At 34.8% G+C, this 9,297-nt stretch overlaps 1 non-coding gene across 1 annotated transcript; it reads right to left on the reverse strand.

Annotated features, from left to right (window-relative positions):
• Positions 1-6,068: 6,068 nt before the first annotated feature.
• Positions 6,069-6,175, reverse strand: LOC111556507. The gene has a single exon (XR_002735957.2). It is a non-coding gene; the product is annotated as a U6 spliceosomal RNA (small nuclear RNA).
• Between the last annotated feature and the right edge of the window lie 3,122 nt (positions 6,176-9,297).

Consider the following 9,297-nt stretch of genomic DNA (forward strand, 5'->3'; position numbering starts at 1 on the left):
TTGCTTTTCTTACTATTAATAAAGGAAGACGTTGAAGGATTTTGAAAGATCCAACTTAAGAACTCAAATGATTTGTCTGAGTGCTGTGTAAGTAAATAATTGACCATTGAGGCCAGGGATGAAGATAGAGGAGATCAATTAGGAAACTATTACAAGTACAAGATTTTCGAGACTGAACCACTGTTAAGATAGTAGGCATGGGATGAAGTGATTGAATTTGTGCTATATTTTGAAAGCAGAGCAGACAGAATTTACTGAAGGACCCAATGTAGAGGGAGGAAAGAAAAGAATCAAGGGTGAGTCCAGTAAATCTGGCTTAAGTAACTAACAAACACGAAATGTTAGTCATCAAAATATGTGAGAATATGGGAGAAGGGTTTCTGGGGAAAAAAATCTGGAGTTTGGTTTGCAATGTGTTAATTTGCTGAGATCTAAGAAACACCCATGTGTCACATAGGGTGAATAGGCAGTTGGTTAGAGGGAGCATTGGTTAGAGTAGAAGTCACAGATTCAGATGCAAATTTAGGTATCTTCTTATCAATGCTATTTAAACCTCTGAGATTGAATGAGATCACCTGGGAAGTGGGAGGCTTTGGAGGAAAAGAGGTCCCATGACTGTACCCAGAGACAATCTTTTAGATGTCCAGGAAGTGAGTAGGAATCAGATAAAGAGATAGGGGAAGGGAGAGGGACATCAAACAACCCTAAACTGAAAACCACTTTACTGGACTTCTAAGAAGGAAACCAGGTAAACGTGGTGGCCTAGAGCTTAAATAAAATGTTTAAGTTCCATGGAAGAATGAGTGATCCACTATGTCAAAGAGGTTAAGTAAGGTAAGGGCTAAAAAGCAACAGTGGTAGTCATTGATCCACCCTATCTGCCTTCCTTGACTATTGGAATAACCTCATAGCTGGCTAGTCTGTCTGCTTTCACTCTCGTTCTCCCATATCTATTCTCAAAACAGGAGCCAGCATGATACTAGTAATATAAGTCTGACCATGTTGAAAATTCTCCATTTCTTTCTATCTTAATCAGTGCTAGCAAAGAGTCTTAATAAGGCTGACATTGCCCCATACTGTTTGGACTCATACTACTTGTATGATCTCATCTCCCACTCTCCACTTGGCTCATCCCTCTGAAGCTCTTCCTGCAACACCTGGACAAGACCCCACCTCATGAGGCATTTTGAGCGTTTTCCCCTTGCGCCAGACATTCTCTTTCCAGATGATCATGTGGCTCACTCCACCATTTTCTTCCAGTCTTTGATCACGCCAGCTTCTCAGAAATTTTTCACTTATAATTATTATTTAAAATTGCAAATACTTGGGGCGAGTGGGTGGCTCAGTTGGTTCAACATCTGACTCTTGGGTTCGGCTCAGGTTATGATCTCATGGTTTCATAGGTTCAAGCCCCACATCAGGCTCTGCACTGACAGCACTGAGCCCGTTTGAGATTCTCTCTCTGCCCCTCCTCCACTGGAGCTATCTCTGTCTCTCTCAAAATGAATAAATAAATAAACTCAAAAAAATTGCAAATACTCTTCTACTTTGCTACTTAGTCCATTTGCCCTTTTTTATTTATCATAATAGCACTTGGCACCTTCTGCCATATTAATTATTTTTAATGTCTGTCTATATCCATTAAAAATTAGTTTCATATCAGCAATGCTTTTTTTCTGCATATCAGAAATGGAACATGCTGGGCAAATATTAGGCACCCAGTAAATATCTGTTGAATAAATTAATAAAATAATGAGTTATTTTTTTCTACTGTAAACATGCACAATCAACAAATAGTATAATTATAAAGAGAAGAGTAGGGCAATTGGCTTGGGAAATAATGTAAGTTACCATTAACAGTTCTATACCCATTTATTTGAATCACAAGTCATTACATCAAGATATTTCATGATTTTCCACAGAAAAATAACACAAAACAAAACATTTTTTTGTACCTTCAAAAAGCTGTACTTATTTAATGTATGCAACTTGATTAGTTTGGAGAGAAAGATTCACTCATAAAATTCACCATAATCGATGCCATAAACACATTCATCACCTTTAAACATTTCCTTTCACTCTCTTTATTGTTTTTCTTTTATGATAAGAATACACCAGAAAATCTACTTTCTTAGCAAATTATAAGTGTATAATACAATATTGTTAATTATGGTCACTATGTTATATGGTAGATCTCTAGGACTTATTCATCTTGCCTGGCTAAAACTTTGCACCTTTTGACACACCTCCATATTTCCCCTTGTCTCCAATCCTTAGTAACTACCTTTCTACCCTCTGCTTGTGTAACTTTGACTGTTTCAGATACTTTGTGTAACTGGGATCATATAGTGGTTCTTTTAGGTCAATATGGCTTATTTATTTTGCATAATATCCCCTGGCCCTGTTGTCGTGTCATCTATGTTGTTGCAAATGGCTGTATACCACGGACACATATGTAGGTTGTTTCCCCATCTTGGCCATTGTGATCGTGACTACTGCTGCAGTGAACATGATTGTTCAGATCTCTCTTTAAGATTCTGATTTCAATTCTTTTAGATATATACCAAAAAGGAGAATTGCTGGATTCTATGGTAGTTTTATTTTTAATTTTTTGAGGAACTTTCATACCATTTTCCATGAACGCATGGCGTTCGTATTCAAAAAATGATTTTCTAGGTAGAAGTATAGTGATATATAGAAGAAAAAAATCTAGACCAATTCACAAGTGTGTGTTTCATAATATTTATTTTTCATAATTTTATTTAAATGTTTTACTTGATTTTTTACTCACTAAAGTAACACATGCTCATGGTAGCCTGCAAATATTTTTACACTTCTGTAACTTAAAGTAATTTTTAAGGCTTTATTTTTTTAGAGCAGTTTTTGGTTGACATTAAAATTGAGAGGAAAATACAGAGATTTCCCATGTGCTCCCTGCCTCCACACGTACATAGCCTTCCACATTATCATATCACTCGCCAGGCAAAATACATTTTTTACCAAGGATAAATCCTACATTGATGCATCATAATCGCCCAAAGTCTGTAGTTTATCTTAGCGTTCATTTTTGGTGTTGTGCATTCTGTGAGTTTGGACAAATGTATAATGACATATATCCATCATTATAATATTGTAAAGAGCATTTTCACCTAAAAATCTGTGATCTGCCAATTCATCTCTCCTCTCTTCCACCCCTAACAACCACCAATATTTTTATAATCTTCACAGCTTTGCCTCTATCAGGATGTCAAATAGTTGAAATTGTACAATATGTAGTCTTCTTTCACTTAGTGTTATAAATTTAAGATTTCTCCATATCTTTTCATGGCTTCATGGCTTATTTCTCTTTAGCACTGACATTCCATTGTTTGGAATTTATTATTTATCCAATTCCTTGCTGAAGGCCTTCTTGGTTCCTTCTAAGTTTTAACAATCATGAATAAAGCTGCTATAAACATCCACGTGCAGATTTTTGGGTGTACATAAATTTCCAGTTTTTTGGGTAAACACCAAGAAGTGCATTTGCTGGATTATAGGGTAAAAGCATGTTTAGTTTTGCAAGAAAGCACAAAACTGTCTTCCAAAAAATGGCTGTACCATTTTGCATTCCCAGCAGCAATAGATTAGTTTCTTCTGCTTCACATCCTCACAAGTACATGGTGTTGTCAGTATTCTGGATCTGGGCCACTCTAATAGGTGAGCAGTGGTATCTTACTTTGTGTTGATTTGCATTTGCCTGTGACATATGAATTAGGGCATCTTTTCATGTATTTACTTGCCTTTTATAACTTCTTATTTAATGAATTTGTTTTCTCAATTCCAGTGTAATTAATATACAGTGTAATATTAGTTTCACATGTATAATATAGTGATTCAACAATTCTATACATTACTCAGTGCTCGTCATGAAAAGTGTATTCATAATCTCCTTCACCTATTTCAAGCAAATGTTCACCCATCTCCCCTCTGGTAACCATCTATTTGTTCTCTATAGTTAAGTGTCATTTGTTTGTCTCTTTTTTCTTTGTTTTGATTCTTCCACATATGAGTGAAGTCATATGGTATTTGTCTTTCTCTAATTGAAATATTCATTTAACATTATACCTTCTAGATCCAACCATGTTGTGTCAAATGGCAAGGTTTCATTCTTTTTTATGATTAATATTCCACTGTATATATGTATCATTCTTCTTTATCAATTCATCTATCAAGGAACACTTGGGTTACTTCCATAATTTATCTTTTGTAAATAATGCTGCTATAAACATAGGGGTGTATGTACCTTTTTGTTTTAGCGTTGTCATATTATTTGGGTAAATGCCCAGTATGGCAATTACTGGGTCATATGATAATTCTATTTTTAATTTTTTGAAAACCCTCCATACTGTTTTCCATAGTGTCTGTACCAGTGTGCATTCCTACCAATATTGCACAAGGGTTCCTTTTTCTCAATATCCTCATAACATGTTTCCTCTATTTTTGATTTTAGCTATTCTGACATGTGGGAGGTGATATCTCATTGTGGTTTTGACTTGAATCTCTCTGATAGTGAGTGATAGTGAGCATCTTTTGATGTGTCCGTTGCCTATCTGTATGTCTATCCTGAAGAATATCTCTTCATGTCTTTTGCCCAATCCAAATTGGATTGTTTTGCTTTTTAATTTAAAGTTTATTTATTTATTTTGAGACAGAGAGAGAGAGTGTGTGTGCATGGGTGGTGGAGGGGCAGAGAGAAAGGGAGAAAGAGAATCCCAGGCAGGGTCTGGGATGTCAGCACAGAGCCCAATGGAGGACTCAATCTCATGAATCATGAGATCGTGACCTGAGCTGAAATCAAGAGTCAGATGCTTAACCAACCGAGCCACCCAGGTACCCCTGGATTATTTGGTTTTTTTGGTGTTGAGTTGTCTATCTTCCTTATATATTTTCGATACTTTACCAGATGTGTCATCTGCAAATATCTTTTCCAATTCAGTATGTTGTCTTTTAGTTTTGTTGATTGTTTCCTTTGCTGTTCAGGAGATTTTTATTTTTACATAGTCCCAATAGTTTATTTTTGCTTTTGTTTACCTTGCTTTAGGAGACATATCTAGAAAATGCTGCTATGGCTGATGTCAGAGAAATCACTGCCTATTCTCTCTTCTAGGATTTTTATGGTTTATGGTCTCAAATTTAGGTCCTTAATCCATTTTGAGTTTATTTTTGTGTATATGTAAGAAAGTGGTCCACTTTCATTCTTTTGCATGTACCTATCCAGTTTTCCCAATGCCGTTTGATGAAGAGACTATCTTTTTTTCCCATTGCATAATATTTCCTGCTTTGTCAAAGATTAATTGACCATATAATCATGGGTTTATTTCTGGACTTTCTATTCTGAGCTTTCTGTTCTGTTTTTTTGTTGTTGTTTGTTTGTTTGTTTGTTTGTTTGTTTGTTTTTGTGTTAGTACCATACTGTTTTGATTACTACAGTTTGTAGAGTATCTTGAAAACTGGAATTGTGATACCTCCGGTTTTATTCTTCTTTTTAATGATTGCTTTGGCTATTCAGGGTCTTTTGCAGTTTAATACAAAGTTTAGGATTATTTTTTCTAGCTCTGTGAAAAATACTGTTGGTATTCTTATAGGGATTGCATTAAATGTGTAGATCGCTTTAGGTAGTATTGGCATTTTAATGATATTTGTTCTTCTAACCCATGAGAATTTCTATTTATTTGTATCATCTTCAATTTCTTTCATCAGTGTTTTATAATTCTCAGGGTAGAAGTCTTACGCTACTTTGGTTACATTTATTCCTAGGTATTTTATTGTTTTGGGTGCACCTGTAAATGGGATTTACTTCTTAATTTGTCTTTCTGCTATTTCATTACTGATGTATAGAAATGCAATATATTTCTGTACGTTGATTTTGTACGGTGACTTTACTGAATTCATATATCAGTTCTAGCATTTTTTTTAATGTGCAAAAAATATTTATTTTTTCCACATATAAAGTCCATGTCCACACGATCTCTGTATTAAAAGCTGACTTCTATTTTAACATGATTATAGATATTGTCATCATACATGCAAAAAATATGGAACGCTTCATGAATTTGCATGTCATCCTTGCACAGGGGCCACGCTAATCTCCTCTGTATCGTTCCAATTTTAGTATATGTGCTGCGGAAGCGAGCACTGTAGCATTTTTTTTTGATGGAGCCTTTCAGGTTTTCTATATAGAATATCATGTCATCTGAAAATAGTGAAAGTTTCACTTCCTACTGATTTGGATGCCTTTTATTTCTTTTTATCATCTGATTGCTGTGGCTAGGACTTTTAATACTATGTTTAATAAAATTGGCGAGAGGAGATGTTCTCATCTTGTTCCTGATCGTTAGGGGAAAACTTTCAGTTTATCACCATTGAGTATGATGTTAGCTGTGGGCTTTTCATACATGACCTATATCATGTGGAGGCATGGTCCCTCTAAACCTACTTTCTTGACATATCATATCATATCATCATATCATATCATCATATCATATCATATCATATCATATCATATCATATCATATCATGAATGCTGCACTTTGTCACATGGTTTTTCTGCATCTATTGAAATGATCATATTTTGTATCCTTTTTCTTGTTGATGTGTTGTATCACACCGATTGATTTGCAAATATTGAATCACACTTGCATCCCAGAAATAAATCTCAGTTGATTGCGATGAATGCTTTTTTAATGTGTGTTGGATTCTGTTTGCTAATATTATGTTGAGGACTTTTGCATCTATGTTCATCAGAGACATTGGCCTATAGTTCTCCTTTTTTGTGGTGTTTTTATCTGGTTTTGGTATCAGGGTAATGCTAGCCTCATGTATTTGGAAGTTTTTCTTCTTCTGTTTTTGGAATAGTTTGAGAAAAATAGATATTAACTCTTCTTTAAATTTCTGGTTGTGTTCATCAAATACAGATGGATGTGAAGCCATCTGTCCCTGGATTTTAGTTTGCTGGGAGTTTTTTGATTAGTAATTCAATTTCATTGTTGATAATCAGTCTGCTAAAATTTTTTATTATTGTCCTGATTCAGTTTTGAGAGGTTATATGTTTCTAGGATTTTACCATTTGTCCCAGCTTGCCCAATTTGTTGGCATATCATTTTTCTTAATATTCTCTTCTAATCCTATGATTTCTGAGGTGTCAATTCTATTTCTCCTCTTCCATTTCTGATTTTGTTTATTTGAGTTTCTCTGTGTCTGTTTCTCTCTCTCCTTTTTTTTTTTTTTTAATAACTCTGGCAATAGGTTTATCAGTTTTGTTGATCTTTTCAAAGAACTAGCTCCTGGTTTCATTGATCTGTTCAATTGGTTTTCTTAGTTTCTATTTCATTTACTTGTGCTCTAATCTTTATTTCCTTTCTTTCATTGGTTTGGATTTTGTTTATTGTTCTTTTCATAGCTCCTTTAGGCCTAAGATCAGTTATTTATTTCAGATTTTTTGCTTCTTGAGGTAGATATGTATTGCTATAAACTTTCCACTTAGAACAGCTTTTGCTACATCTCAAAGATTTTGGACTATTGTGTTTCATTTTCTTTTGTCTCCGTATATTTTTAAATTTCCTTTTTGATTTCTTGGTTGACTCTTTCATTGGTTAGTACCATGTTATTTATGTATTTGTGTGCTTTCCAAATTTCTGTCTTGTGGTTGGTTTCTAGTTTCATAGCATTGTGGTTGGAAAAGGTGCATGGTATGACTTCAATATTTTTGAATTTCTTGCGATTTCTTTTGTGGCCTAACATACAATCTATTTTGGAGAATGTCCATGTACTCTTGAAAAGAATGTATATTCTGTTGTGTTAGGATGGAATTTTCTGGATAAATCTGGTAGCTCCATCTGCTCCAATGAGTCATTCAAAGCCACAGTTTCCTTGTTGATTTTCTATTTGAGTAATCTATCCAACAGTGTAAGTGGTGTTAACACCCCTACTATTACTTAATTATTAATTAACTACTTATTAATTGATAGTATTACTATCCATTACTTCCTTTATGTTTATTAATAGGTGCTTTATGTATTTGGATGCTCCCATTTGTGGTGCAAAAATATTTGTAATTGTTACATATTCAAGCTGGATCGTTTCCTTTCGGAGTAGGTATCATCTTTGTCTCTTGTTATACTCTTTGTTTTAAAGTATATTTTGTTCAATGTAAGTATTGCTGCTTTAGTTTTCTTTTCACTCCCATTTGTAGGATTCATGTTTATCCGCCCCTTCACTTTCAATCTGCATACATCTTTAGGTCTGAAATGAATGTCTTGTAGGCAACTTGTAAAAGAAGCTTAATTTTTATCCATTCATCACCTGATGTCTTTTAATAGGAGCATTTAATCCATTTGTATTCAAATAATCATTTATAAATATGGACTTGTCATTTTCTTACTTGCTTCACAGTTGTTTTTGTAGTTCTCTCTGTTATTTTTTTTCCCCTTGTTCTTTTCTCTCACAGTTTACTGGCTTTCTTTAGTGGCATACTTTGATTCCCTTCTCCCTGCTTTTTGCATATCTATTAATGGATTCTTGATTTGTGGGTACCATCAGGTTTATATATAACTTCTCATGCATATAATAGTCTATATTAAGTGGGTGGTTGCATAACTTTGAGCCCATTCTAAAAATGCTAAATTTTTACTCCTCTCCTTCTACACCCAGGTTTTAGGTATATAGTGTCATACTGTATATCCTTTCATTTTGTGAATCTTTGACTGATTTTTATAGATATGCTTAATTTTACTGCTTTTGTGCTTCCTACCTTTCTTACACCTGTTTATGGTCTTTCATTTCCATTTATTTTTTTTGTCAACGTTTATTTTTTTTTTTTTTTTGGGACAGAGAGACAGAGCATGAACGGGGGAGGGGCAGAGAGAGTGGGAGACACAGAATCGGAAACAGGCTCCAGGCTCTGAGCCATCAGCCCAGAGCCTGACGCGGGGCTCGAACTCACGGACCGCGAGATTGTGACCTGAGCTGAAGTCGGACGCTTAACTGACTGCGCCACCCAGGCGCCCCAATTTCCATTTAAAGAATCCTATTTAACATTTCTTATAAGTCTGGTTGAGTTGTACTTTAACTTTTGTTATCTATGAAACTCTATCTCTCCTTCAATCCTGAATGATATAGCTTTGTTGGATAGAGTATTATTGGTTGCTGCTTTTTTTTTTTCTTTCAGCACTTTGACTATATCTTGTCCCTCCCTTTGGGCCTACAAAGTGTCTGCTGAAAAATCACCTCATAGCTTTATGGGGTTTCATTTGTATGTAA

This window comes from Felis catus, chromosome C2 (genome assembly GCF_018350175.1).
Source record: "Felis catus isolate Fca126 chromosome C2, F.catus_Fca126_mat1.0, whole genome shotgun sequence".
Taxonomy (NCBI): Eukaryota; Metazoa; Chordata; class Mammalia; order Carnivora; family Felidae; genus Felis; species Felis catus.